Source organism: Candoia aspera, chromosome 6, assembly GCF_035149785.1.
Source record: "Candoia aspera isolate rCanAsp1 chromosome 6, rCanAsp1.hap2, whole genome shotgun sequence".
Taxonomy (NCBI): domain Eukaryota; kingdom Metazoa; phylum Chordata; class Lepidosauria; order Squamata; family Boidae; genus Candoia; species Candoia aspera.
This window is the reverse complement of record NC_086158.1, coordinates 6,327,654-6,355,182: the sequence shown is the minus strand read 5'-3', so window position 1 is coordinate 6,355,182 and position 27,529 is coordinate 6,327,654. Positions and strand designations below refer to the sequence as shown.

Here is a 27,529-nt window from a genome sequence, read left to right as displayed (position 1 = left end):
AAAGTAAAGCATAGATCTTTATGAGAGGACACATTATGAGAGGACCCAAAGAGATCCGGGCTGAGTGAGCCTTGAGTGAGCCTTGAGTGAGAACCCTGAGTTGATTTGTTTGATCAACTGTTGGTTTTCTTGACTGTCCACAATATTCTCATGAGTCTTTTCCAACACCAAACTAAAATCATCGAAGTTCTTTCTATCCAACTTCTTCAAAGTCCAACTTTTGCTTCCAGAAAGTAACCCAGGGAATACCACTGCCTGGACTATTCTGATCCTCGTAGATATAGACAAGTCACAGCATCTGAATATCTTTTCCAAGGCATTCATGTCTTAGCAACCAAGTGTTAGTCTACAGTGTATTTCTTGACTGATGGTTCCTTTACAATTGATGATTGATCCTAAAAGGCAGAAGCTATCTATCAGTGTTTTCATCGTCAATTCTAGAGCTGGTTGTGGTACATGTAGTTATTAGTTTGATCTTCTTTATGTTTAATATTAGTCATACCATTTTCGCTCATTGACTTTTATGACAAGAATATATATGTATATTCAGTATACATACATACTATGCAATAAGAGTAACAATAAGAGAAAAATTATAAAAATTATACAGTCTATCATAATACTTTAAACCAGGGGTCCCCAAACTCTTCAACTCATTGACCTCTTAATGAAGTTTCAAATTGTTCATTGACTGCCAAACATTTATAATATGAAAATAATTTAATAAGCACTTCTTTAACTAATACTACTACAAGAAATAATAATAACATCAACCACTAGGGTAATCCCATCGATCGTTGGGAATCAGTATTGAAAACTTTGGAGAATACTGCTTTAAACCATCAGGGAAGGAAATCAAAAATCAAAAACTGTAAACCAGTTTGGAAGTCATGCCTCCAATAAAAAGGAAAACATTGCAGAAAAAAAGCACTTCAAGGGTTATTGATATCGATCAAAAAAGATAACGGACTAGACACCACCTTCTGATGGCTTCAAATACTGCCAATGAAAAGGTAGCTGTTCAATATTAAAGGAAATAATATTAAATGCTGAGTATGTCAGGAATCTCTTCCCACACGTCCATCACTGTATCCTCAAATTACAAAACGCACCTTGATCATCACCAAAACATATACTAGTACCTGAGCCCACCGTTGGCCTCCTTGGAGTCCTTTCCCATACGAAAGCAAAACTGCAGCACTGCATTTTCGTATGACCACAGATATTGCACAGGGTTTTGCCAAGCTTTGAAGTGAGCTGTGGGCTAGAACTGAAGCTGTGCCTTTCCTGCGCTGGGCTGCAATCAGCAGCGAAATCAGGGTTTGAGCTCATGGGAAAAAAGGGGGATGCGGACACTTCGAGGGCTGCCGGAAGTGGGGGGGAGCCTGGGGGCAAAAGCCTACAGCACCCGGTATTCCCAGGCGGTCTCCCATCCAAGTACTAACCAGGCCTGGCCCTGCTTAGCTTCCGAGATCAGACGAGATCGGGCGTTTTCAGGGTAGTATGGCCGTAGACAGCGGAAAAGAACATTCGCCCTACTTTGAATCAGCCTACAGCGCCAACTACTGAGCCACTAGCCCTGATGCATGAAGCCTTCGACCCAGAATCTCCTCCCATTGCTCCGGGCCCACCATTCCTCCTTGTCCTGCTGCAGCTGCTCAGTCTCTCTCCATCACACAGAGCAGCCAGGATGCCTTGCTTCTCAAGCAGCGGGCTGTGGGCCGGAAATGCAGCCGTTCCTTGCCTGCAGTGGGCTGCAATCTGCGGGAAAATCAGGGCTTGAGCTCACAGGAGGAAGGGGGATGCGGAGACTTCGAGGGCTACCCGGAGGGGGAGAGCTTGGGGGAAAAGCCCACAGCACCCGGTATTCGAAGAGGTAACGAGGCAAAACAGAGTATGGGCTTAAACGGTGCAGAGGAAGCTTGCCACTGGTTTGAAGCAGCCTACAGCGCCAACCACCCAACCACTAGTCCGGGTGCATGAAGGGTCCGACCCAGACTCTCCCCCATTGCTCCGGGCCCACCATTCCTCCTTGTCCTGCTCCTGCAGCTGCTCAGTCTCTCTCCATCGCACACAGCTGCCAGGATGCCTTACTTTTCTTGCATTGAGCTGGGCGCCGGAAATGCAGCCGTGCCTTCCCTGCGCTGGGTTGCAATCTGCAGCAAAATAAGGGCTTGAGCTCACGGGAGGAAAGGGGGATGCGGACACTTCGAAGGCTACCCGGAGGGGGGGAGAGCCTGGGGGCAAAAGCGTACAGCACTCGGCATTCTCAGGCAGTCTCCCACCCAAGCGGTAATGAGGAAAACGGAATATGGGCTTAGACGGTGCAGAGGAAGCTTGCCACTGGTTTGAAGCAGCCTACAGCGCCAACCACCCAACCACTAGTCCGGGTGCATGATGGCTCTGACCCAGACTCTCCTCCCATTGCTCCGTGCCCACCATTCCTCCTTGTCCTGCTCCTGCAGCTGTTCAGTCTCTCTCCATCGCACACAGCTGCCAGGATGCCTTGGTTCTCATGCAGCGAGCTGTGGGACAGAAATGCGGTCCTTCCTTCCTGCCCTGGGCTGCAATCTGCAGCGAAATCAGGGTTTGAGCTCATGGGAAAAAAGGGGGATGCGGACACTTCGAGGGCTGCCGGAAGTGGGGGGGAGCCTGGGGGCAAAAGCCTACAGCACCCGGTATTCCCAGGCGGTCTCCCATCCAAGTACTAACCAGGCCTGGCCCTGCTTAGCTTCCGAGATCAGACGAGATCGGGCGTTTTCAGGGTAGTATGGCCGTAGACAGCGGAAAAGAACATTCGCCCTACTTTGAATCAGCCTACAGCGCCAACTACTGAGCCACTAGCCCTGATGCATGAAGCCTTCGACCCAGACTCTCCTCCCATTGGTCCGGGCCCACCATTCCTCCTTGTCCTGCTGCAGCTGCTCAGTCTCTCTCCATCACACAGAGCAGCCAGGATGCCTTGCTTCTCATGCAGCGGGCTGTGGGCCGGAAATGCAGCCGTTCCTTGCCTGCAGTGGGCTGCAATCTGCGGCAAAATCAGGGCTTGAGCTCACAGGAGGAAGGGGGATGCGGAGACTGCGAGGGCTACCCGGAGGGGGAGAGCTTGGGGGAAAAGCCCACAGCACCCGGTATTCGAAGAGCTAACGAGGCAAAACAGAGTATGGGCTTAAACGGTGCAGAGGAAGCTTGCCACCGGTTTGAAGCAGCCTACAGCGCCAACTACTCAACCACTACCCCGGGTGCATGAAGGGTCCGACCCAGACTCTCCCCCATTGCTCCGGGCCCACCATTCCTCCTTGTCCTGCTCCTGCAGCTGCTCAGTCTCTCTCCATCGCACACAGCTGCCAGGATGCCTTAGTTTACTTGCATTGAGCTGGGCGCCGGAAATGCAGCCGTGCCTTCCCTGCGCTGGGCTGCAATCTGCAGCAAAATCAGGGCTTGAGCTCACGGGAGGAAAGGGGGATGCGGACACTTCGAGGGCTACCCGGAGGGGGGGAGAGCCTGGGGGCAAAAGCGTACAGCACTCGGCATTCTCAGGCAGTCTCCCACCCAAGCGGTAACGAGGAAAACGGAATATGGGCTTAGACGGTGCAGAGGAAGCTTGCCACTGGTTTGAAGCAGCCTACAGCGCCAACCACCCAACCACTAGTCCGGGTGCATGAAGCCTTCGACCCAGACTCTCCTCCCATTGCTCCGTGCCCACCATTCCTCCTTGTCCTGCTCCTGCAGCTGTTCAGTCTCTCTCCATCGCACACAGCTGCCAGGATGCCTTGGTTCTCATGCAGCGGGCTGTGGGCCGGAAATGCAGCCGTTCCTTGCCTGCAGTGGGCTGCAATCTGCGGCAAAATCAGGGCTTGAGCTCACAGGAGGAAGGGGGATGCGGAGCGAGGGCTACCCGGAAGGGGAGAGCTTGGGGGAAAAGCCCACAGCACCCGGTATTCGAAGAGGTAACGAGGCAAAACAGAGTATGGGCTTAAACGGTGCAGAGGAAGCTTCCCACTGGTTTGAAGCAGCCTACAGCGCCAACTACTCAACCACTAGCCCGGGTGCCATAAGGGTCCGACCCAGACTCTCCCCCATTGCTCCGGGCCCACCATTCCTCCTTGTCCTGCTCCTGCAGCTGCTCAGTCTCTCTCCATCGCACACAGCTGCCAGGATGCCTTGGTTCTCATGCAGCGAGCTGTGGGATAGAAATGTGGTCCTAACTTCCTGCCCTGGGCTGCAATCTGCAGCAAAATCAGGGCTTGAGCTCACGGGAGGAAAGGGGGATGCGGACACTTCGAGGGCTACCCGGAGGGGGGGAGAGCCTGGGGGCAAAAGCGTACAGCACTCGGCATTCTCAGGCGGTCTCCCACCCAAGCGGTAACGAGGAAAACGGAATATGGGCTTAGACGGTGCAGAGGAAGCTTGCCACTGGTTTGAAGCAGCCTACAGCGCCAACCACCCAACCACTAGTCCGGGTGCATGAAGGCTCCGACCCAGACTCTCCTCCCATTGCTCCGGGCCCACCATTCCTCCTTGTCCTGCTCCTGCAGCTGTTCAGTCTCTCTCCATCGCACACAGCTGCCAGGATGCCTTGGTTCTCATGCAGCGAGCTGTGGGACAGAAATGCGGTCCTTCCTTCCTGCCCTGGGCTGCAATCTGCAGCGAAATCAGGGTTTGAGCTCATGGGAAAAAAGGGGGATGCGGACACTTCGAGGGCTGCCGGAAGTGGGGGGGAGCCTGGGGGCAAAAGCCTACAGCACCCGGTATTCCCAGGCGGTCTCCCATCCAAGTACTAACCAGGCCTGGCCCTGCTTAGCTTCCGAGATCAGACGGGATCGGGCGTTTTCAGGGTAGTATGGCCGTAGACAGCGGAAAAGAACATTCGCCCTACTTTGAATCAGCCTACAGCGCCAACTACTGAGCCACTAGCCCTGATGCATGAAGCCTTCGACCCAGAGTCTCCTCCCATTGCTCCGGGCACACCATTCCTCCTTGTCCTGCTGCAGCTGCTCAGTCTCTCTCCATCGCACATAGCAGCCAGGATGCCTTGCTTCTCATGCAGCGGGCTGTGGGCCGGAAATGCAGCCGTTCCTTGCCTGCAGTGGGCTGCAAGCTGCGGCAAAATCAGGGCTTGAGCTCACGGGAGGAAAGGGGGATGCGGACACTTCGAGGGCTATCCGGAGGGGGAGAGCTTGGGGGAAAAGCCCACAGCGCCCGGTATTCGAAGAGGTAACGAGGCAAAACAGAGTATGGGCTTAAACGGTGCAGAGGAAGCTTGCCACTGGTTTGAAGCAGCCTACAGGGCCAACTACTCAACCACTACCCCGGGTGCATGAAGGCTCCGACCCAGACTCTCCTCCCATTGCTCCGGGCCCACCATTCCTCCTTGTCCTGCTCCTGCAGCTGTTCAGTCTCTCTCCATCGCACACAGCTGCCAGGATGCCTTGGTTCTCATGCAGCGAGCGGTGGGATAGAAATGTGGTCCTAACTTCCTGCCCTGGGCTGCAATCTGCAGCGAAATCAGGGTTTGAGCTCATGGGAAAAAAGGGGGATGCGGAGACTTTGAGGGCTGCAGGAAGTGGGGGGGAGCCTGGGGGCAAAAGCCTACAGCACCCGGTATTCCCAGGCGGTCTCCCATCCAAGTACTAACCAGGCCTGGCCCTGCTTAGCTTCCGAGATCAGACGAGATCGGGCGTTTTCAGGGTAGTATGGCCATAGACAGCGGAAAAGAACATTCGCCCTACTTTGAATCAGCCTACAGCGCCAACTACTGAGCCACTAGCCCTGATGCATGAAGCCTTCGACCCAGAGTCTCCTCCCATTGCTCCGGGCACACCATTCCTCCTTGTCCTGCTGCAGCTGCTCAGTCTCTCTCCATCGCACATAGCAGCCAGGATGCCTTGCTTCTCATGCAGCGGGCTGTGGGCCGGAAATGCAGCCGTTCCTTGCCTGCAGTGGGCTGCAAGCTGCGGCAAAATCAGGGCTTGAGCTCACGGGAGGAAAGGGGGATGCGGACACTTCGAGGGCTATCCGGAGGGGGAGAGCTTGGGGGAAAAGCCCACAGCGCCCGGTATTCGAAGAGGTAACGAGGCAAAACAGAGTATGGGCTTAGGCGGTGCAGAGGAAGCTTGCCACTGGTTTGAAGCAGCCTACAGGGCCAACTACTCAACCACTACCCCGGGTGCATGAAGGCTCCGACCCAGACTCTCCTCCCATTGCTCCGGGCCCACCATTCCTCCTTGTCCTGCTCCTGCAGCTGTTCAGTCTCTCTCCATCGCACACAGCTGCCAGGATGCCTTGGTTCTCATGCAGCGAGCGGTGGGATAGAAATGTGGTCCTAACTTCCTGCCCTGGGCTGCAATCTGCAGCGAAATCAGGGTTTGAGCTCATGGGAAAAAAGGGGGATGCGGAGACTTTGAGGGCTGCAGGAAGTGGGGGGGAGCCTGGGGGCAAAAGCCTACAGCACCCGGTATTCCCAGGCGGTCTCCCATCCAAGTACTAACCAGGCCTGGCCCTGCTTAGCTTCCGAGATCAGACGAGATCGGGCGTTTTCAGGGTAGTATGGCCGTACACAGTGGAAAAGAACATTCGCCCTACTTTGAATCAGCCTACAGCGCCAACTACTGAGCCACTAGCCCTGATGCATGAAGCCTTCGACCCAGAATCTCCTCCCATTGCTCCGGGCCCACCATTCCTCCTTGTCCTGCTGCAGCTGCTCAGTCTCTCTCCATCACACAGAGCAGCCAGGATGCCTTCCTTCTCAAGCAGCGGGCTGTGGGCCGGAAATGCAGCCGTTCCTTGCCTGCAGTGGGCTGCAATCTGCGGGAAAATCAGGGCTTGAGCTCACAGGAGGAAGGGGGATGCGGAGACTTCGAGGGCTACCCGGAGGGGGAGAGCTTGGGGGAAAAGCCCACAGCACCCGGTATTCGAAGAGGTAACGAGGCAAAACAGAGTATGGGCTTAAACGGTGCAGAGGAAGCTTGCCACTGGTTTGAAGCAGCCTACAGCGCCAACTACTCAACCACTACCCCGGGTGCATGAAGGGTCCGACCCAGACTCTCCCCCATTGCTCCGGGCCCACCATTCCTCCTTGTCCTGCTCCTGCAGCTGCTCAGTCTCTCTCCATCGCACACAGCTGCCAGGATGCCTTACTTTTCTTGCATTGAGCTGGGCGCCGGAAATGCAGCCGTGCCTTCCCTGCGCTGGGTTGCAATCTGCAGCAAAATAAGGGCTTGAGCTCACGGGAGGAAAGGGGGATGCGGACACTTCGAAGGCTACCCGGAGGGGGGGAGAGCCTGGGGGCAAAAGCGTACAGCACTCGGCATTCTCAGGCAGTCTCCCACCCAAGCGGTAATGAGGAAAACGGAATATGGGCTTAGACGGTGCAGAGGAAGCTTGCCACTGGTTTGAAGCAGCCTACAGCGCCAACCACCCAACCACTAGTCCGGGTGCATGATGGCTCTGACCCAGACTCTCCTCCCATTGCTCCGTGCCCACCATTCCTCCTTGTCCTGCTCCTGCAGCTGTTCAGTCTCTCTCCATCGCACACAGCTGCCAGGATGCCTTGGTTCTCATGCAGCGAGCTGTGGGACAGAAATGCGGTCCTTCCTTCCTGCCCTGGGCTGCAATCTGCAGCGAAATCAGGGTTTGAGCTCATGGGAAAAAAGGGGGATGCGGACACTTCGAGGGCTGCCGGAAGTGGGGGGGAGCCTGGGGGCAAAAGCCTACAGCACCCGGTATTCCCAGGCGGTCTCCCATCCAAGTACTAACCAGGCCTGGCCCTGCTTAGCTTCCGAGATCAGACGAGATCGGGCGTTTTCAGGGTAGTATGGCCGTAGACAGCGGAAAAGAACATTCGCCCTACTTTGAATCAGCCTACAGCGCCAACTACTGAGCCACTAGCCCTGATGCATGAAGCCTTCGACCCAGACTCTCCTCCCATTGGTCCGGGCCCACCATTCCTCCTTGTCCTGCTGCAGCTGCTCAGTCTCTCTCCATCACACAGAGCAGCCAGGATGCCTTGCTTCTCATGCAGCGGGCTGTGGGCCGGAAATGCAGCCGTTCCTTGCCTGCAGTGGGCTGCAATCTGCGGCAAAATCAGGGCTTGAGCTCACAGGAGGAAGGGGGATGCGGAGACTGCGAGGGCTACCCGGAGGGGGAGAGCTTGGGGGAAAAGCCCACAGCACCCGGTATTCGAAGAGCTAACGAGGCAAAACAGAGTATGGGCTTAAACGGTGCAGAGGAAGCTTGCCACCGGTTTGAAGCAGCCTACAGCGCCAACTACTCAACCACTACCCCGGGTGCATGAAGGGTCCGACCCAGACTCTCCCCCATTGCTCCGGGCCCACCATTCCTCCTTGTCCTGCTCCTGCAGCTGCTCAGTCTCTCTCCATCGCACACAGCTGCCAGGATGCCTTAGTTTACTTGCATTGAGCTGGGCGCCGGAAATGCAGCCGTGCCTTCCCTGCGCTGGGCTGCAATCTGCAGCAAAATCAGGGCTTGAGCTCACGGGAGGAAAGGGGGATGCGGACACTTCGAGGGCTACCCGGAGGGGGGGAGAGCCTGGGGGCAAAAGCGTACAGCACTCGGCATTCTCAGGCAGTCTCCCACCCAAGCGGTAACGAGGAAAACGGAATATGGGCTTAGACGGTGCAGAGGAAGCTTGCCACTGGTTTGAAGCAGCCTACAGCGCCAACCACCCAACCACTAGTCCGGGTGCATGAAGCCTTCGACCCAGACTCTCCTCCCATTGCTCCGTGCCCACCATTCCTCCTTGTCCTGCTCCTGCAGCTGTTCAGTCTCTCTCCATCGCACACAGCTGCCAGGATGCCTTGGTTCTCATGCAGCGGGCTGTGGGCCGGAAATGCAGCCGTTCCTTGCCTGCAGTGGGCTGCAATCTGCGGCAAAATCAGGGCTTGAGCTCACAGGAGGAACGGGGATGCGGAGCGAGGGCTACCCGGAAGGGGAGAGCTTGGGGGAAAAGCCCACAGCACCCGGTATTCGAAGAGGTAACGAGGCAAAACAGAGTATGGGCTTAAACGGTGCAGAGGAAGCTTCCCACTGGTTTGAAGCAGCCTACAGCGCCAACTACTCAACCACTAGCCCGGGTGCCATAAGGGTCCGACCCAGACTCTCCCCCATTGCTCCGGGCCCACCATTCCTCCTTGTCCTGCTCCTGCAGCTGCTCAGTCTCTCTCCATCGCACACAGCTGCCAGGATGCCTTGGTTCTCATGCAGCGAGCTGTGGGATAGAAATGTGGTCCTAACTTCCTGCCCTGGGCTGCAATCTGCAGCAAAATCAGGGCTTGAGCTCACGGGAGGAAAGGGGGATGCGGACACTTCGAGGGCTACCCGGAGGGGGGGAGAGCCTGGGGGCAAAAGCGTACAGCACTCGGCATTCTCAGGCGGTCTCCCACCCAAGCGGTAACGAGGAAAACGGAATATGGGCTTAGACGGTGCAGAGGAAGCTTGCCACTGGTTTGAAGCAGCCTACAGCGCCAACCACCCAACCACTAGTCCGGGTGCATGAAGGCTCCGACCCAGACTCTCCTCCCATTGCTCCGGGCCCACCATTCCTCCTTGTCCTGCTCCTGCAGCTGTTCAGTCTCTCTCCATCGCACACAGCTGCCAGGATGCCTTGGTTCTCATGCAGCGAGCTGTGGGACAGAAATGCGGTCCTTCCTTCCTGCCCTGGGCTGCAATCTGCAGCGAAATCAGGGTTTGAGCTCATGGGAAAAAAGGGGGATGCGGACACTTCGAGGGCTGCCGGAAGTGGGGGGGAGCCTGGGGGCAAAAGCCTACAGCACCCGGTATTCCCAGGCGGTCTCCCATCCAAGTACTAACCAGGCCTGGCCCTGCTTAGCTTCCGAGATCAGACGGGATCGGGCGTTTTCAGGGTAGTATGGCCGTAGACAGCGGAAAAGAACATTCGCCCTACTTTGAATCAGCCTACAGTGCCAACTACTGAGCCACTAGCCCTGATGCATGAAGCCTTCGACCCAGAGTCTCCTCCCATTGCTCCGGGCACACCATTCCTCCTTGTCCTGCTGCAGCTGCTCAGTCTCTCTCCATCGCACATAGCAGCCAGGATGCCTTACTTTTCTTGCATTGAGCTGGGCGCCGGAAATGCAGCCGTCCCTTCCCTGCGCTGGGCTGGAATCTGCGGCAAAATCTGCATTGAGCTCACAGGAGGAAGGGGGATGCGGAGACGTCGAGGGCTACCCGGAGGGGGAGAGCTTGGGGGCAAAAGCGTACAGCACTCGGCATTCTCAGGCAGTCTCCCACCCAGGCGGTAACGAGGAAAACGGAATATGGTCTTAGACGGTGCAGAGGAAGCTTGCCACTGGTTTGAAGCAGCCTACAGCGCCAACCACCCAACCACTAGACCGGGTGCATGAAGGCTCCGACCCAGACTCTCCGCCCATTGCTCCGTGCCCACCATTCCTCCTTGTCCTGCTCCTGCAGCTGTTCAGTCTCTCTCCATCGCACACAGCTGCCAGGATGCCTTGGTTCTCATGCAGCGAGCTGTGGGACAGAAATGCGGTCCTTCCTTCCTGCCCTGGGCTGCAATCTGCAGCAAAATCAGGGCTTGAGCTCACAGGAGAAAGGTGGATGTGGAGACTTCGAGGGTTACCCCAAGGGGGGAGAGCCTGGGGGCAAAAGCCTATAGCACCTGGTATTCCAAGAGGTAACGAGGCAAAACAGAGTATGGGCTTAGACGGTGCAGAGGAAGCTTGCCACTGGTTTGAAGCAGCCTACAGCGCCAACTACTCAACCACTACCCCGGGTGCATGAAGGGTCCGACCCAGACGCTCCTCCCATTGCTCCGGGCCTACCATTCCTCCTTGTCCTGCTCCTGCAGCTGTTCAGTCTCTCTCCATCGCACACAGCTGCCAGGATTCCTTGCTTCTCATGCAGCGAGCTGTGGGACGGAAATGCAGCCGTTCCTTGCCTGCACTGGGCTGCAATCTGCAGCAAAATCAGGGCTTGAGCTCACGGGAGGAAAGGGGGATGCGGACACTTCGAGGGCTATCCGGAGGGGGAGAGCTTGGGGGAAAAGCCCACAGCACCCGATATTCGAAGAGGTAACAAGGCAAAACAGAGTATGGGCTTAGACGGTGCAGAGGAAGCTTGCCCCTGGTTTGAAGCAGCCTACAGGGCCAACTACTCAACCACTACCCCGGGTGCATGAAGGCTCCGACCCAGACTCTCCTCCCATTGCTCCGGGCCCACCATTCCTCCTTGTCCTGCTCCTGCAGCTGTTCAGTCTCTCTCCATCGCACACAGCTGCCAGGATGCCTTGGTTCTCATGCAGCGAGCGGTGGGATAGAAATGTGGTCCTAACTTCCTGCCCTGGGCTGCAATCTGCAGCGAAATCAGGGTTTGAGCTCATGGGAAAAAAGGGGGATGCGGAGACTTCGAGGGCTGCCGGAAGTGGGGGGGAGCCTGGGGCAAAAGCCTACAGCACCCGGTATTCCCAGGCGGTCTCCCATCCAAGTACTGACCAGGCCTGGCCCTGCTTAGCTTCCGAGATCAGACGAGATCGGGCGTTTTCAGGGTAGTATGGCCGTAGACAGTGGAAAAGAACATTCGCCCTACTATGAATCAGCCTACAGCGCCAACTACTGAGCCACTAGCCCTGATGCATGAAGCCTTCGACCCAGACTCTCCTCCCATTGCTCCGGGCCCACCATTCCTCCTTGTCCTGCTGCAGCTGCTCAGTCTCTCTCCATCGCACACAGCAGCCAGGATGCCTTGCTTCTCATGCAGCGGGCTGTGGGCCGGAAATGCAGCCGTTCCTTGCCTGCAGTGGGCTGCAATCTGCGGCAAAATCAGGGCTTGAGCTCACAGGAGGAAGGGGGAAGCGGAGCGAGGGCTACCCGGAAGGGGAGAGCTTGGGGGAAAAGCCCACAGCACCCGGTATTCGAAGAGGTAACAAGGCAAAACAGAGTATGGGCTTAAACGGTGCAGAGGAAGCTTCCCACTGGTTTGAAGCAGCCTACAGCGCCAACTACTCAACCACTAGCCCGGGTGCCATAAGGGTCCGACCCAGACTCTCCCCCATTGCTCCGGGCCCACCATTCCTCCTTGTCCTGCTCCTGCAGCTGCTCAGTCTCTCTCCATCGCACACAGCTGCCAGGATGCCTTACTTTTCTTGCATTGAGCTGGGCGCCGGAAATGCAGCCGTGCCTTCCCTGCGCTGGGCTGGAATCTGCGGCAAAATCTGCATTGAGCTCACAGGAGGAAGGGGGATGCGGAGACGTCGAGGGCTACCCGGAGGGGGAGAGCTTGGGGGCAAAAGCGTACAGCACTCGGCATTCTCAGGCAGTCTCCCACCCAAGCGGTAACGAGGAAAACGGAATATGGGCTTAGACGGTGCAGAGGAAGCTTGCCACTGGTTTGAAGCAGCCTACAGCGCCAACCACCCAACCACTAGTCCGGGTGCATGAAGGCTCCGACCCAGACTCTCCTCCCATTGCTCCGTGCCCACCATTCCTCCTTGTCCTGCTCCTGCAGCTGTTGAGTCTCTCTCCATCGCACACAGCTGCCAGGATGCCTTGGTTCTCATGCAGAGAGCTGTGGGACAGAAATGCGGTCCTTCCTTCCTGCCCTGGGCTGCAATCTGCAGCAAAATCAGGGCTTGAGCTCACAGGAGAAAGGTGGATGTGGAGACTTCGAGGGTTACCCCAAGGGGGGAGAGCCTGGGGGCAAAATCCTATAGCACCTGGTATTCCAAGAGGTAACGAGGCAAAACAGAGTATGGGCTTAGACGGTGCAGAGGAAGCTTGCCACTGGTTTGAAGCAGCCTACAGCGCCAACTACTCAACCACTACCCCGGGTGCATGAAGGCTCCGACCCAGACTCTCCTCCCATTGCTCCGGGCCCACCATTCCTCCTTGTCCTGCTCCTGCAGCTGTTGAGTCTCTCTCCATCGCACACAGCTGCCAGGATGTCTTGGTTCTCATGCAGCGAGCTGTGGGACGGAAATGCGGTCCTTCCTTCCCTGCCCTGGGCTGCAATCTACACCGAAATCAGGGTTTGAGCTCATGGGAAAAAAGGGGAATGCGGACACTCCGAGGTCTGCCGGACATGGGGGGGAGCCTGGGGGTAAAAGCCTACAGCACCCGGTATTCCCAGGCGGTCTCCCATCCAAGTACTAACCAGGCCTGACCCTGCTTAGCTTCCGAGATCAGACGAGATCGGGCGTTTTCAGGGTAGTATGGCCGTAGACAGCGGAGAAGAACATTCGCCCTACTTTGAATCAGCCTACAGCGCCAAGTACTGAGCCACTAGCCCTGATGCATGAAGCCTTCGACCCAGACTCTCCTCCCATTGCTCCGGGCCCACCATTCCTCCTTGTCCTGCTCCTGCAGCTGTTCAGTCTCTCTCCATCGCACACAGCTGCCAGGATGCCTTGCTTCTCATGCAGCGAGCTGTGGGCCGGAAATGCAGCCGTTCCTTGCCTGCAGTGGGCTGCAATCTGCAGCAAAATCAGGGCTTGAGCTCACAGGAGGAAGGGGGATGCGGAGACTTCGAGGGTTACTCGGAGTGGGGAGAGCCTGGGGGCAAAAGCGTACAGTATCCGGCATTCCCAGGCGGTCTCCCACCCAAGCGGTAACGAGGAAAACAGAATATGGCCTTAGACGGTGCAGAGGAAGCTTGCCACTTGTTTGAAGCAGCCTACAGCGCCAACCACCCAACCACTAGTCCGGGTGCATGAAGGCTCCGACCAAGACTCTCCTCCCATTGCTCCGGGCCCACCATTCCTCCTTGTCCTGCTCCTGCAGCTGCTCAGTCTCTCTCCATCGCACACAGCAGCCAGGATGCCTTGCTTCTCATGCAGCGAGCTGTGGGACAGAAATGCGGTCCTTTCTTCCTGCCCTGGGCTGCAATCTGCAGCGAAATCAGGGTTTGAGCTCATGGGAAAAAAGGGGGATGCGGACACTTCGAGGGCTGCCGGAAGTGGGGGGGAGCCTGGGGGCAAAAGCCTACAGCACCCGGTATTCCCAGGCGGTCTCCCATCCAAGTACTAACCAGGCCTGGCCCTGCTTAGCTTCCGAGATCAGACGAGATCGGGCGTTTTCAGGGTAGTATGGCCGTAGACAGCGGAAAAGAACATTCGCCCTACTTTGAATCAGCCTACAGCGCCAACTACTGAGCCACTAGCCCTGATGCATGAAGCCTTCGACCCAGACTCTCCTCCCATTGCTCCGGGCCCACCATTCCTCCTTGTCCTGCTGCAGCTGCTCAGTCTCTCTCCATCGCACACAGCAGCCAGGATGCCTTGCTTCTCATGCAGCGGGCTGTGGGCCGGAAATGCAGCCGTTCCTTGCCTGCAGTGGGCTGCAATCTGCGGCAAAATCAGGGCTTGAGCTCACAGGAGGAAGGGCGATGCGGAGACTTCGAGGGCTACCCGCAGGGGGAGAGCTTGGGGCAAAAGCCTATAGCACCTGGTATTCCAAGAAGTAACGAGGCAAAACAGAGTATGGGCTTAGACGGTGCAGAGGAAGCTTGCCACTGGTTTGAAGCAGCCTACAGCGCCGACTACTCAACCACTACCCCAGGTGCATGAAGGCTCCGACCCAGACTCTCCTCCCATTGCTCCGGGCCCACCATTCCTCCTTGTCCTGCTCCTGCAGCTGTTCAGTCTCTCTCCATCGCACACAGCTGCCAGGATGCCTTGGTTCTCATGCAGCGAGCTGTGGGACGGAAATGCGGTCCTTCCTTCCTGCCCTGGGCTGCAATCTGCAGCGAAATCAGGGCTTGAGCTCATGGGGAAAAAGGGGGATGCGGACACTTCGAGGGCTGCCGGAAGTGGGGGGAGCCTGGGGGCAAAAGCCTACAGCACCCGGTATTCCCAGGTGGTCTCCCATCCAAGTACTAACCAGGCCTGGCCCTGCTTAGCTTCCGAGATCAGACGAGATCGGGCGTTTTCAGGGTAGTATGGCCGTAGACAGGGCGAAAGAACATTCGCCCTACTTTGAATCAGCCTACAGCGCCAACTACTGAGCCACTAGCCCTGATGCATGAAGCCTTCGACACAGACTCTCCTCCCATTGCTCCGGGCCCACCATTCCTCCTTGTCCTGCTGCAGCTGCTCAGTCTCTCTCCATCGCACACAGCAGCCAGGATGCCTTGCTTCTCATGCAGCGGGCTGTGGGCCGGAAATGCAGCCGTTACTTGCCTGCAGTGGGCTGCAATCTGCGGCAAAATCAGGGCTTGAGCTCACAGGAGGAAGGGGGATGCGGAGACTTCGAGGGCTACCCGGAGGGGGAGAGCTTGGGGGAAAAGCCCACAGCACCCGGTATTCGAAGAAGTAATGAGGCAAAACAGAGTATGGGCTTAAACGGTGCAGAGGAAGCTTGCCACTGGTTTGAACCAGCCTACAGCGCCAACTACTCAACCACTACCCCGGGTGCATGAAGGCTCCGACCCAGACTCTCCCCCATTGCTCCGGGCCCACCATTCCTCCTTTTTCAGCTCCTGCAGCTGCTCAGTCTCTCTCCATCGCACACAGCTGCCAGGATGCCTTGGTTCTCATGCAGCGAGCTGTGGGACAGAAATGCGGTCCTTCCTTCCTGCCCTGGGCTGCAATCTGCGGCAAAATCAGGGCTTGAGCTCACGGGAGGAAAGGGGGATGCGGACATTTCGCGGGCTACTCGGAGTGGGGAGAGCCTGGGGGCAAAAGCCTACAGCACCCGGTATCCCCAGGCGGTCTCCCACCCAAGCGGTAACGAGGAAAACGGAATATGGGCTAAGACGGTGCAGAGGAAGCTTGCCACTGGTTTGAAGCAGCCTGCAGTGCCAACTACTCAACCACTACCCCGGGTGCATGAAGGCTCCGACCCAGACTCTCCTCCCATTGCTCCGGGGCCACCATTCCTCCGTGTCCTGCTCCTGCAGCTGTTCAGTCTCTCTCCATCGCACAAAGCAGCCAGGATGCCTTGCTTCTCATGCATTGAGCTGTAGGCCGGAAATGCAGCCGTTCCTTGCCTGCACTGGGCTGCAATCTGCAGCAAAATCAGGGCTTGAGCTCACAGGAGAAAGGTGGATGCGGAGACTTCGAGGGTTACTCGGAGTGGGGAGAGCCTGGGGGCAAAAGCGTACAGTATCCGGCATTCCCAGGCGGTCTCCCACCCAAGCGGTAACGAGGAAAACAGAATATGGGCTTAGACGGTGCAGAGGAAGCTTGCCACTTGTTTGAAGCAGCCTACAGCGCCAACCACCCAACCACTAGTCCGGGTGCATGAAGGCTCCGACCCAGACTCTCCCCCATTGCTCCGGGCCCACCATTCCTCCGTGTCCTGCTCCTGCAGCTGTTCAGTCTCTCTCCATCGCACAAAGCAGCCAGGATGCCTTGCTTCTCATGCATTGAGCTGTAGGCCGGAAATGCAGCAGTTCCTTGCCTGCACTGGGCTGCAATCTGCAGCAAAATCAGGGCTTGAGCTCACAGGAGAAAGGTGGATGCGGACATTTCGCGGGCTACTCGGAGTGGGGAGAGCCTGGGGGCAAAAGCGTACAGCACTCGGCATTCTCAGGCGGTCTCCCACCCAAGCGATAACGAGGAAAACGGAATATGGGCTTAGACGGTGCAGAGGAAGCTTGCCACTGGTTTGAAGCAGCCTGCAGCGCCAACTACTCAACCACTACCCCGGGTGCATGAAGGCTCCGACCCAGACTCTCCCCCATTGCTCCGGGCCCACCATTCCTCTCTGTCCTGCTCCTGCAGCTGCTCAGTCTCTCTCCATCGCACACAGCTGCCAGGATGCCTTGCTTCTCTTGCAGCGAGCTGTGGGACGGAAATGCGGTCCTTCCTTCCTGCCCTGGGCTGCAATCTGCAGTGAAATCAGGGTTTGAGCTCATGGGAAAAATGGGGGATGCGGACACTTCGAGGGCTGCCGGAAGTGGGGGGGAGCCTGGGGGCAAAAGCCTACAGCACCCGGTATTCCCAGGCGGTCTCCCATCCAAGTACTAACCAGGCCTGGCCCTGCTTAGCTTCCGAGATCAGACGAGATCGGGCGTTTCCAGGGTAGTATGGCCGTAGACAGTGGAAAAGAACATTCGCCCTACTTTGAATCAGCCTACAGCGCCAACTACTGAGCCACTAGCCCTGATGCATGAAGCCTCCGACCCAGACTCTCCTTCCATTGCTCCGGGCCCACCATTCCTCCTTGTCCTGCTCCTGCAGCTGTTCAGTCTCTCTCCATCGCACACAGCTGCCAGGATGCCTTGGTTCTCATGCAGCGAGCTGTGGGACGGAAATGCGGTCCTTCCTTCCTGCCCTAGGCTGAAATCTGCAGCGAAATCAGGGTTTGAGCTCATGGGAAAAAAGGGGGATGCGGACACTTCGAGGGCTGCCGGAAGTGGGGGGGAGCCTGGGGGCAAAAGCCTACAGCACCCGGTATTCCCAGGCGGTCTCCCATCCAAGTACTAACCAGGCCTGGCCCTGCTTAGCTTCCGAGATCAGACGAGATCGGGCGTTTTCAGGGTAGTATGGCCGTAGACAGCGGAAAAGAACATTCGCCCTACTTTGAATCAGCCTACAGCGCCAACTACTGAGCCACTAGCCCTGATGCATGAAGCCTCCGACCCAGACTCTCCTCCCATTGCTCCGGGCCCACCATTCCTTCTTGTCCTGCTCCTGCAGCTGTTCAGTCTCTCTCCATCGCACACAGCTGCCAGGATGCCATGGTTCTCATGCAGCGAGCTGTGGGACGGAAATGCGGTCCTTCCTTCCTGCCCTGGGCTGCAATTTGCAGCGAAATCAGGGTTTGAGCTCATGAGAAAAAAGGGGGATGCGGACACTTCGAGGGCTGCCGGACGTAGGGGGAAGCCTAGGGGCAAAAGCCTACAGCACCCGGTATTCCCAGGCGGTCTCCCATCCAAGTACTAACCAGGCCTGACCCTGCTTAGCTTCCGAGATCAGACGAGATCGGGCGTTTTCAGGGTAGTATGAACGTAGACAGTGCAAAAGAACATTCGCCCTACTTTGAATCAGCCTACAGCGCCAACTACTGAGCCACTAGCCCTGATGCATGAAGCCTCCGACGCAGACTCTCCTCCCATTGCTCCGGGCCCACCATTCCTCCTTGTCCTGCTCCTGCAGCTGTTCAGTCTCTCTCCATCGCACACAGCTGCCAGGATGCCACGGTTCTCATGCAGTGAGCTGTGGGATGGAAATGAGGTCCTTCCTTGCTGCCCTGGGCTGCAATCTGCAGCGAAATCAGGGTTTGAGCTCATGGGAAAAAAGGGGGATGTGGACACTTCGAGGGCTGCCGGAAGTGGGGGGGAGCCTGGGGGCAAAAGCCTACAGCACCCGGTATTCCCAGGCGGTCTCCCATCCAAGTACTAACCAGGCCTGGCCCTGGTTAGCTTCCGAGATCAGACGAGATCGGGCGTTTTCAGGGTAGTATGGCCGTAGACAGCGGAAAAGAACATTCGCCCTACTTTGAATCAGCCTACAGCGCCAACTACTGAGCCACTAGCCCTGATGCATGAAGCCTGTGACCCAGACTCTCCTCCCATTGCTCCGGGCCCACCATTCCTCCTTGTCCTGCTCCTGCAGCTGCTCAGTCTCTCTCCATCGCACACAGCTGCCAGGATGCCTTACTTTTCTTCGATTGAGCTGGGCGCCGGAAATGCAGCCGTGCCTTCCCTGCGCTGGGCTGCAATCTGCGGCAAAATCTGCATTGAGCTCACAGGAGGAAGGGGGATGCGGAGACGTCGAGGGCTACCCGGAGGGGGAGAGCTTAGGGGAAAAGCCCTCAGCACCCGGAATTCGAAGAGGTAACGAGGCAAAACAGAGTATGGGCTTAGACGGTGCAGAGGAAGCTTGCCACTGGTTTGAAGCAGCCTAGAGCGCCAACTACTCAACCACTACCCCGGGTGCATGAAGGGTCCGACCCAGACTCTCCCCCATTGCTCCTGGCCCACCATTCCTCCTTTTTCTGCTCCTGCAGCTGCTCAGTCTCTCTCCATCGCACACAGCTGCCAGGATGCCTTACTTTTCTTGCATTGAGCTGGGTGCCGGAAATGCAGCCGTGCCTTCCCTGCGCTGGGCTGCAATCTGCAGCAAAATCAGGGCTTGAGCTCACGGGAGGAAAGGGGGATGCGGACACTTCGAGGGCTACCCGGAGGGGGGGAGCTTGGGGGAAAAGCCCACAGCACCCCGTATTCGAAGAGGTAAGGAGGCAAAACAGAGATCGGGGGTTTTCAGGGTAGTATGGCCGTAGACAGGGCAAAAGAACATTCGCCCTACTTTGAATCAGCCTACAGCGCCAACCACCCAACCACTAGTCCGGGTGCATGAAGGCTCCGACCCAGACTCTCCTCCCATTGCTCCGGGCCCACCATTCCTCCTTGTCCTGCTCCTGCAGCTGTTCAGTCTCTCTCCATCGCACACAGCTGCCAGGATGCCTTGGTTCTCATGCAGCGAGCTGTGGGACGGAAATGCGGTCCTTCCTTCCTGCCCTGGGCTGCAATCTGCAGCGAAATCAGGGTTTGAGCTCATGGGAAAAAAGGGGGATGCGGACACTTCGAGGGCTGCTGGAAGTGGGGGGGAGCCTGGGGGCAAAAGCCTACAGCACCCGGTATTCCCAGGCGGTCTCCCATCCAAGTACTAACCAGGCCTGGCCCTGCTTAGCTTCCGAGATCAGACGAGATCGGGCGTTTTCAGGGTAGTATGGCCGTAGACAGCGGAAAAGAACATTCGCTCTACTTTGAAGCAGCCTGCAGCGCCAACTACTCAACCAGTAACCCGGGTGCATGAAGCCTCCGAACCAGACTCTCCTCCCATTGCTCCGGGGCACCATTCCTCCTTGTCCTGCTCCTGCAGCTGCTCAGTCTCTCTCCATCGCACACAGCTGCCAGGATGCCTTACTTTTCTTGCATTGAGATGGGCGCCGGAAATGCAGCCGTTCCTTGCCTGCAGTGGGCTGCAAGCTGCGGCAAAATCAGGGCTTGAGCTCACGGGAGGAAAGGGGGATGCGGAGACTTCGAGGGCTACCCGGAGGGGGAGAGCTTGGGGGAAAAGCCCACAGCACCCGGTATTCGAAGAGGTAACGAGGCAAAACAGAGTATGGGCTTAAATGGTGCAGAGGAAGCTTGCCACTGGTTTGAAGCAGCCTGCAGCGCCAACTACTCAACCACTACCCCGGGTGCATGAAGGCTCCGACCCAGACTCTCCCGCATTGCTCCGGGCCCACCATTCCTCCTTGTCCTGCTCTTGCAGCTGCTCAGTCTCTCTCCATCGCACACAGCTGCCAGGATGCCTTACTTTTCTTGCATTGAGATGGGCGCCGGAAATGCAGCCGTGCCTTCCCTGCGCTGGGCTGCAATCTGCAGCAAAATCAGGGCTTGAGCTCACGGGAGGAAAGGGGGATGTGGACACTTTGAGGGCTACCCGGAGGGGGGGAGAGCCTGGGGGCAAAAGCGTACAGCACTCGGCATTCTCAGGCGGTCTCCCACCGAAGCGGTAACGAGTAAAACGGAATATGGGCTTAGACGAGCAGAGGAAGCTTGCCACTGGTTTGAAGCAGCCTACAGTGCCAAATACTCAACCACTACACCGGGAGCATGAAGGCTCCGACCCAGACTCTCCCCCATTGCTCCGGGCCCACCATTCCTCCTTGTCCTGCTCCTGCAGCTGCTCAGTCTCTCTCCATCGCACACAGCTGCCAGGATGCCTTGCTTCTCTTGCATTGAGCTGTGTGCCGGAAATGCAGCCATGCGTTCCCTGCGCTGGGCTGCAATCTGCAGCAAAATCAGGGCTTGAGCTCACGGGAGGAAAGGGGGATGTGGACACTTCGAGGGCTACCGGGAGCGGGGGAGAGCTTGGGGGAAAAGCCTACACCACCCGGTATTCGAAGAGGTAAGGAGGCAAAACAGAGTATGAGCTTAGACGGTGCAGTGGTAGCTTGCCAGTGGTTTGAAGCAGCCTACAGTGCCAACTACTCAACCACTACCCCGCGTGCATGAAGGCTCCGACCCAGACTCTCCCCCATTGCTCCGGGCCCACCATTCCTCCTTGTCCTGCTCCTGCAGCCGTTCAGTCTCTCTCCATCGCACACAGCTGCCAGGATGCCTTACTTTTCTTGCATTGAGCTGGGCACCGGAAATGCAGGCGTGCCTTCCCTGCGCTGGGCTGCAATCTGCAGCAAAATCAGGGCTTGAGCTCACAGGAGAAAGGTGGATGTGGAGACTTCGAGGGTTACCCCGAGGGGGGAGAGCCTGGGGGCAAAAGCCTATAGCACCTGCTATTCCAAGAGGTAACGAGGCAAAACAGAGTATGGACTGAGACGGTGCAGAGGAAGCCTGCCACTGGTTTGAAGCAGCCTACAGCGCCAACTACTCAACCACTACCCCGGGTGCATGAAGGCTCCGACCCAGACTCTCCTCCCATTGCTCCGGGCCCACCATTCCTCCTTGTCCTGCTGCAGCTGCTCAGTCTCTCTCCATCGCACACAGCAGCCAGGGTGCCTTGCTTCTCATGCAGCGGGCTGTGGGCTGGAAATGCAGCTGTTCCTTGCCTGCAGTGGGCTGCAATCTGCGGCAAAATCAGGGCTTGAGCTCACAGGAGGAAGGGGGATGCGGAGACTTCGAGGGCTACCCGGAGGGGGAGAGCTTGGGGGAAAAGCCCACAGCACCTGGTATTCGAAGAGGTAACGAGGCAAAACAGAGTATGGGCTTAAACGGTGCAGAGGAAGCTTGCCACTGGTTTGAAGCAGCCTGCAGCGCCAACTACTCAACCACTACCCCGGGTGCATGAAGGCTCCGACCCAGACTCTCCCGCATTGCTCCGGGCCCACCATTCCTCCTTGTCCTGCTCTTGCAGCTGCTCAGTCTCTCTCCATCGCTCACAGCTGCCAGGATGCCTTACTTTTCTTGCATTGAGCTGGGCACCGGAAATGCAGGCGTGCCTTCCCTGCGCTGGGCTGCAATCTGCAGCAAAATCAGGGCTTGAGCTCACAGGAGAAAGGTGGATGTGGAGACTTCGAGGGTTACCCCGAGGGGGGAGAGCTTGGGGGAAAAGCCCACAGCACCTGGTATTCGAAGAGGTAACGAGGCAAAACAGAGTATGGGCTTAAACGGTGCAGAGGAAGCTTGCCACTGGTTTGAAGCAGCCTGCAGCGCCAACTACTCAACCACTACCCCGGGTGCATGAAGGCTCCGACCCAGACTCTCCCCCATTGCTCCGGGCCCACAATTCCTCCTTGTCCTGCTCCTGCAGCTGCTCAGTCTCTCTCCATCGCACACAGCTGCCAGGATGTCTTGCTTCTCTTGCATTGAGCTGTGGGCCGGAAATGCAACGGGGCCTTCCCTGCGCTGGGCTGCAATCTGCAGCAAAATCAGGGCTTGAGCTCACGGGAGGAAAGGGGGATGCGGATACTTCGAGGGCTACCCGGAGGGGGGGAGAGCCTGGGGGCAAATGCGTACAGCACCCGTTATTCGAAGAGGTAACGAGGCAAAACAGAGTATGGGCTTAGACGGTGCAGAGGAAGCTTGCCACTGGTTTGAAGCAGCCTACAATGCGAACTACTCAACCACTACCCCGGGTGCATGAAGGCTCTGACCCAAACTCTCCCCCATTGCTCCGGGCCCACCATTCCTCCTGGTCCTGCTCCTGCAGCTGCTCAGTCTCTCTCCATCGCACACAGCTGCCAGGATGCCTTGCTTCTCTTGCATTGAGCTGTGGGCCGGAAATGCAGCCGTGCCTTCCCTGCGCTGGGCTGCAATCTGCAGCAAAATCAGGGCTTGAGCTCACGGGAGGAAAGGGGGATGCGGAGACTTCGAGGGCTACCGGGAGCGGGGGAGAGCTTGGGGGAAAAGCCTACAGCACCCGGTATTCGAAGAGGTAACGAGGCAAAACAGAGTATGGGCTTAGACAGTGCAGAGGAAGGTTGCCACTGGTTTGAAGCAGCCTACACTGCCAACTACTCAACCACTACCCCGGGTGCATGAAGGCTCTGACCCAGACTCTCCCCCATTGCTCCGGGCCCACCATTCCTCCTGGTCCTGCTCCTGCAGCTGCTCAGTCTCTCTCCATCGCACACAGCTGCCAGGATGCCTTGCTTCTCTTGCATTGAGCTGTGGGCCGGAAATGCAGCCGTGCCTTCCCTGCGCTGGGCTGCAATCTACAGCAAAATCAGGGCTTGAGCTCACGGGAGGAAAGGGGGATGCGGATACTTCGAGGGCTACCCGGAGGGGGGGAGAGCCTGGGGGCAAAAGCGTACCGCACTCGGCATTCTCAGGCGGTCTCCCACCCAAGCGGAAACGAGGAAAACGGAATATGGGCTTAGACGGTGCAGAGGAAGCTTGCCACTGGTTTGAAGCAGCCTACAATGCCAACTACTCAACCACTACCCCGGGTGCATGAAGGCTCCGACCCAGACTCTCCCCCATTGCTCCGGGCACACCATTCCTCCTTGTCCCGCTCCTGCAGCTGCTCAGTCTCTCTCCATCGCACACAGCTGCCAGGATGCCTTGCTTCTCTTGCATTGAGCTGTGGGCCGGAAATGCAGCCGTGCCTTCCCTGCGCTGGGCTGCAATCTGCAGCAAAATCAGGGCTTGAGCTCACGGGAGGAAAGGGGGATGCAGATACTTCGAGGGCTACCCGGAGCGGGAGAGAGCCTGGGGGCAAAAGCGTACAGCACCCGTTATTCGAAGAGGTAACGAGGCAAAACAGAGTATGGGCTTAGACGGTGCAGAGGAAGCTTGCCACTGGTTTGAAGCAGCCTACAATGCCAACTACTCAACCACTACCCCGGGTGCATGAAGGCCCTGAGCCAGACTCTCCCCCATTGCTCCGGGCCCACAATTCCTCCTTGTCCTGCTCCTGCAGCTGCTCAGTCTCTCTCCATCGCACACAGCTGCCAGGATGTCTTGCTTCTCTTGCATTGAGCTGTGGGCCGGAAATGCAGCCGTGTCTTCCCTGCGCTGGGCTGCAATCTGCAGCAAAATCAGGGCTTGAGCTCACGGGAGGAAAGGGGGATGCGGATACTTCGAGGGCTACCCGGAGGGGGGGAGAGCCTGGGGGCAAATGCGTACAGCACCCGTTATTCGAAGAGGTAACGAGGCAAAACAGAGTATGGGCTTAGACGGTGCAGAGGAAGCTTGCCACTGGTTTGAAGCAGCCTACAATGCGAACTACTCAACCACTACCCCGGGTGCATGAAGGCTCTGACCCAAACTCTCCCCCATTGCTCCGGGCCCACCATTCCTCCTGGTCCTGCTCCTGCAGCTGCTCAGTCTCTCTCCATCGCACACAGCTGCCAGGATGCCTTGCTTCTCTTGCATTGAGCTGTGGGCCGGAAATGCAGCCGTGCCTTCCCTGCGCTGGGCTGCAATCTGCAGCAAAATCAGGGCTTGAGCTCACGGGAGGAAAGGGGGATGCGGAGACTTCGAGGGCTACCGGGAGCGGGGGAGAGCTTGGGGGAAAAGCCTACAGCACCCGGTATTCGAAGAGGTAACGAGGCAAAACAGAGTATGGGCTTAGACAGTGCAGAGGAAGGTTGCCACTGGTTTGAAGCAGCCTACACTGCCAACTACTCAACCACTACCCCGGGTGCATGAAGGCTCTGACCCAGACTCTCCCCCATTGCTCCGGGCCCACCATTCCTCCTGGTCCTGCTCCTGCAGCTGCTCAGTCTCTCTCCATCGCACACAGCTGCCAGGATGCCTTGCTTCTCTTGCATTGAGCTGTGGGCCGGAAATGCAGCCGTGCCTTCCCTGCGCTGGGCTGCAATCTACAGCAAAATCAGGGCTTGAGCTCACGGGAGGAAAGGGGGATGCGGATACTTCGAGGGCTACCCGGAGCGGGGGAGAGCCTGGGGGCAAAAGCGTACCGCACTCGGCATTCTCAGGCGGTCTCCCACCCAAGCGGAAACGAGGAAAACGGAATATGGGCTTAGACGGTGCAGAGGAAGCTTGCCACTGGTTTGAAGCAGCCTACAATGCCAACTACTCAACCACTACCCCGGGTGCATGAAGGCTCCGACCCAGACTCTCCCCCATTGCTCCGGGCACACCATTCCTCCTTGTCCCGCTCCTGCAGCTGCTCAGTCTCTCTCCATCGCACACAGCTGCCAGGATGCCTTGCTTCTCTTGCATTGAGCTGTGGGCCGGAAATGCAGCCGTGCCTTCCCTGCGCTGGGCTGCAATCTGCAGCAAAATCAGGGCTTGAGCTCACGGGAGGAAAGGGGGATGCAGATACTTCGAGGGCTACCCGGAGCGGGAGAGAGCCTGGGGGCAAAAGCGTACAGCACCCGTTATTCGAAGAGGTAACGAGGCAAAACAGAGTATGGGCTTAGACGGTGCAGAGGAAGCTTGCCACTGGTTTGAAGCAGCCTACAATGCCAACTACTCAACAACTACCCCGGGTGCATGAAGGCCCTGAGCCAGACTCTCCCCCATTGCTCCGGGCCCACAATTCCTCCTTGTCCTGCTCCTGCAGCTGCTCAGTCTCTCTCCATCGCACACAGCTGCCAGGATGTCTTGCTTCTCTTGCATTGAGCTGTGGGCCGGAAATGCAGCCGTGCCTTCCCTGCGCTGGGCTGCAATCTGCAGCAAAATCAGGGCTTGAGCTCACGGGAGGAAAGGGGGATGCGGATACTTCGAGGGCTACCCGGAGGGGGGGAGAGCCTGGGGGCAAATGCGTACAGCACCCGTTATTCGAAGAGGTAACGAGGCAAAACAGAGTATGGGCTTAGACGGTGCAGAGGAAGCTTGCCACTGGTTTGAAGCAGCCTACAATGCGAACTACTCAACCACTACCCCGGGTGCATGAAGGCTCTGACCCAAACTCTCCCCCATTGCTCCGGGCCCACCATTCCTCCTGGTCCTACTCCTGCAGCTGCTCAGTCTCTCTCCATCGCACACAGCTGCCAGGATGCCTTGCTTCTCTTGCATTGAGCTGTGGGCCGGAAATGCAGCCGTGCCTTCCCTGCGCTGGGCTGCAATCTGCAGCAAAATCAGGGCTTGAGCTCACGGGAGGAAAGGGGGATGCGGAGACTTCGAGGGCTACCGGGAGCGGGGGAGAGCTTGGGGGAAAAGCCTACAGCACCCGGTATTCGAAGAGGTAACGAGGCAAAACAGAGTATGGGCTTAGACAGTGCAGAGGAAGGTTGCCACTGGTTTGAAGCAGCCTACACTGCCAACTACTCAACCACTACCCCGGGTGCCTGAAGGCTCCGACCCAGACTCTCCCCCATTGCTCCGGGCCCACCATTCCTCCTTTTCCTGCTCCTGCAGCTGCTCAGTCTCTCTCCATCGCACACAGCTGCCAGGATGTCTTGCTTCTCTTGCATTGAGCTGTGGGCCGGAAATGCAGCCGTGCCTTCCCTGCGCTGGGCTGCAATCTGCAGCAAAATCAGGGCTTGAGCTCACGGGAGGAAAGGGGGATGCGGATACTTCGAGGGCTACCCGGAGGGGGGGAGAGCCTGGGGGAAAAAGCGTACAGCACCCGGCATTCTCAGGCGGTCTCCCACCCAAGCGGAAACGAGGAAAACGAAATATGGGCTTAGACGGTGCAGAGGAAGCTTGCCACTGGTTTGAAGCAGCCTACAATGCCAACTACTCAACCACTACCCCGGGTGCCTGAAGGCTCCGACCCAGACTCTCCCCCATTGCTCCGGGCCCACCATTCCTCCTTGTCCTGCTCCTGCAGCTGCTCAGTCTCTCTCCATCGCACACAGCTGCCAGGATGCCTTGCTTCTCTTGCATTGAGCTGTGGGCCGGAAATGCAGCCGTGCCTTCCCTGCGCTGGGCTGCAATCTGCAGCAAAATCAGGGCTTGAGCTCACGGGAGGAAAGGGGGATGCGGATACTTCGAGGGCTACCCGGAGGGGGGGAGAGCCTGGGGGAAAAAGCGTACAGCACCCGTCATTCTCAGGCGGTCTCCCACCCAAGCGGAAACGAGGAAAACGGAATATGGGCTTAGACGGTGCAGAGGAAGCTTGCCACTGGTTTGAAGCAGCCTACAATGCCAACTACTCAACCACTACCCCGGGTGCCTGAAGGCTCCGACCCGGACTCTCCCCCATTGCTCCGGGCCCACCATTCCTCCTTGTCCTGCTCCTGCAGCTGCTCAGTCTCTCTCCATCGCACACAGCTGCCAGGATGCCTTGCTTCTCTTGCATTGAGCTGTGGGCTGGAAATGCAGCCGTGCCTTCCCTGCGCTGGGCTGCAATCTGCAGCAAAATCAGGGCTTGAGCTAATGGGAGGAAAGGGGGATGCAGATACTACGAGGGCTACCCGGAGCGGGAGAGAGCCTGGGGGCAAAAGCGTACAGCACCCGTTATTCGAAGAGGTAACGAGGCAAAACAGAGTATGGGCTTAGACGGTGCAGAGGAAGCTTGCCACTGGTTTGAAGCAGCCTACAATGCCAACTACTCAACCACTACCCCGGGTGCATGAAGGCTCCGACCCAGACTCTCCCCCATTGCTCCGGGCCCACCATTCCTCCTTGTCCTGCTCCTGCAGCTGCTCAGTCTCTCTCCATCGCACACAGCTGCCAGGATGCCTTGCTTCTCTTGCATTGAGCTGTG

The 27,529-nt window shown here is 57.5% G+C and overlaps 16 non-coding genes across 16 annotated transcripts; all 16 read right to left on the bottom strand.

Annotated features, from left to right (window-relative positions):
• Nucleotides 1–1,396: 1,396 nt before the first annotated feature.
• Nucleotides 1,397–1,515, bottom strand: LOC134500572 (5S ribosomal RNA). The gene has a single exon (XR_010068257.1). It is a non-coding gene; the product is annotated as a 5S ribosomal RNA (ribosomal RNA).
• A 1,148-nt stretch (nucleotides 1,516–2,663) lies between these two features.
• On the bottom strand, nucleotides 2,664–2,782 carry LOC134500571 (5S ribosomal RNA). Its single transcript, XR_010068256.1, has one exon. It is a non-coding gene; the product is annotated as a 5S ribosomal RNA (ribosomal RNA).
• Nucleotides 2,783–4,736: 1,954 nt separating this feature from the next.
• On the bottom strand, nucleotides 4,737–4,855 carry LOC134500601 (5S ribosomal RNA). The gene has a single exon (XR_010068274.1). It is a non-coding gene; the product is annotated as a 5S ribosomal RNA (ribosomal RNA).
• Nucleotides 4,856–5,589: 734 nt separating this feature from the next.
• LOC134500578 (5S ribosomal RNA) lies at nucleotides 5,590–5,708 on the bottom strand. Its single transcript, XR_010068262.1, has one exon. It is a non-coding gene; the product is annotated as a 5S ribosomal RNA (ribosomal RNA).
• A 734-nt stretch (nucleotides 5,709–6,442) lies between these two features.
• Nucleotides 6,443–6,561, bottom strand: LOC134500581 (5S ribosomal RNA). The gene has a single exon (XR_010068265.1). It is a non-coding gene; the product is annotated as a 5S ribosomal RNA (ribosomal RNA).
• A 1,148-nt stretch (nucleotides 6,562–7,709) lies between these two features.
• LOC134500570 (5S ribosomal RNA) lies at nucleotides 7,710–7,828 on the bottom strand. The gene has a single exon (XR_010068255.1). It is a non-coding gene; the product is annotated as a 5S ribosomal RNA (ribosomal RNA).
• Nucleotides 7,829–9,782: 1,954 nt separating this feature from the next.
• Nucleotides 9,783–9,901, bottom strand: LOC134500590 (5S ribosomal RNA). The gene has a single exon (XR_010068268.1). It is a non-coding gene; the product is annotated as a 5S ribosomal RNA (ribosomal RNA).
• A 1,542-nt stretch (nucleotides 9,902–11,443) lies between these two features.
• On the bottom strand, nucleotides 11,444–11,562 carry LOC134500579 (5S ribosomal RNA). Its single transcript, XR_010068263.1, has one exon. It is a non-coding gene; the product is annotated as a 5S ribosomal RNA (ribosomal RNA).
• A 1,538-nt stretch (nucleotides 11,563–13,100) lies between these two features.
• On the bottom strand, nucleotides 13,101–13,219 carry LOC134500564 (5S ribosomal RNA). The gene has a single exon (XR_010068249.1). It is a non-coding gene; the product is annotated as a 5S ribosomal RNA (ribosomal RNA).
• A 754-nt stretch (nucleotides 13,220–13,973) lies between these two features.
• On the bottom strand, nucleotides 13,974–14,092 carry LOC134500569 (5S ribosomal RNA). Its single transcript, XR_010068254.1, has one exon. It is a non-coding gene; the product is annotated as a 5S ribosomal RNA (ribosomal RNA).
• Nucleotides 14,093–14,824: 732 nt separating this feature from the next.
• Nucleotides 14,825–14,943, bottom strand: LOC134500565 (5S ribosomal RNA). Its single transcript, XR_010068250.1, has one exon. It is a non-coding gene; the product is annotated as a 5S ribosomal RNA (ribosomal RNA).
• A 1,972-nt stretch (nucleotides 14,944–16,915) lies between these two features.
• Nucleotides 16,916–17,034, bottom strand: LOC134500573 (5S ribosomal RNA). Its single transcript, XR_010068258.1, has one exon. It is a non-coding gene; the product is annotated as a 5S ribosomal RNA (ribosomal RNA).
• Nucleotides 17,035–17,374: 340 nt separating this feature from the next.
• Nucleotides 17,375–17,493, bottom strand: LOC134500568 (5S ribosomal RNA). Its single transcript, XR_010068253.1, has one exon. It is a non-coding gene; the product is annotated as a 5S ribosomal RNA (ribosomal RNA).
• A 340-nt stretch (nucleotides 17,494–17,833) lies between these two features.
• On the bottom strand, nucleotides 17,834–17,952 carry LOC134500582 (5S ribosomal RNA). Its single transcript, XR_010068266.1, has one exon. It is a non-coding gene; the product is annotated as a 5S ribosomal RNA (ribosomal RNA).
• A 340-nt stretch (nucleotides 17,953–18,292) lies between these two features.
• LOC134500580 (5S ribosomal RNA) lies at nucleotides 18,293–18,411 on the bottom strand. The gene has a single exon (XR_010068264.1). It is a non-coding gene; the product is annotated as a 5S ribosomal RNA (ribosomal RNA).
• Nucleotides 18,412–19,562: 1,151 nt separating this feature from the next.
• Nucleotides 19,563–19,681, bottom strand: LOC134500567 (5S ribosomal RNA). The gene has a single exon (XR_010068252.1). It is a non-coding gene; the product is annotated as a 5S ribosomal RNA (ribosomal RNA).
• Nucleotides 19,682–27,529: the final 7,848 nt, after the last annotated feature.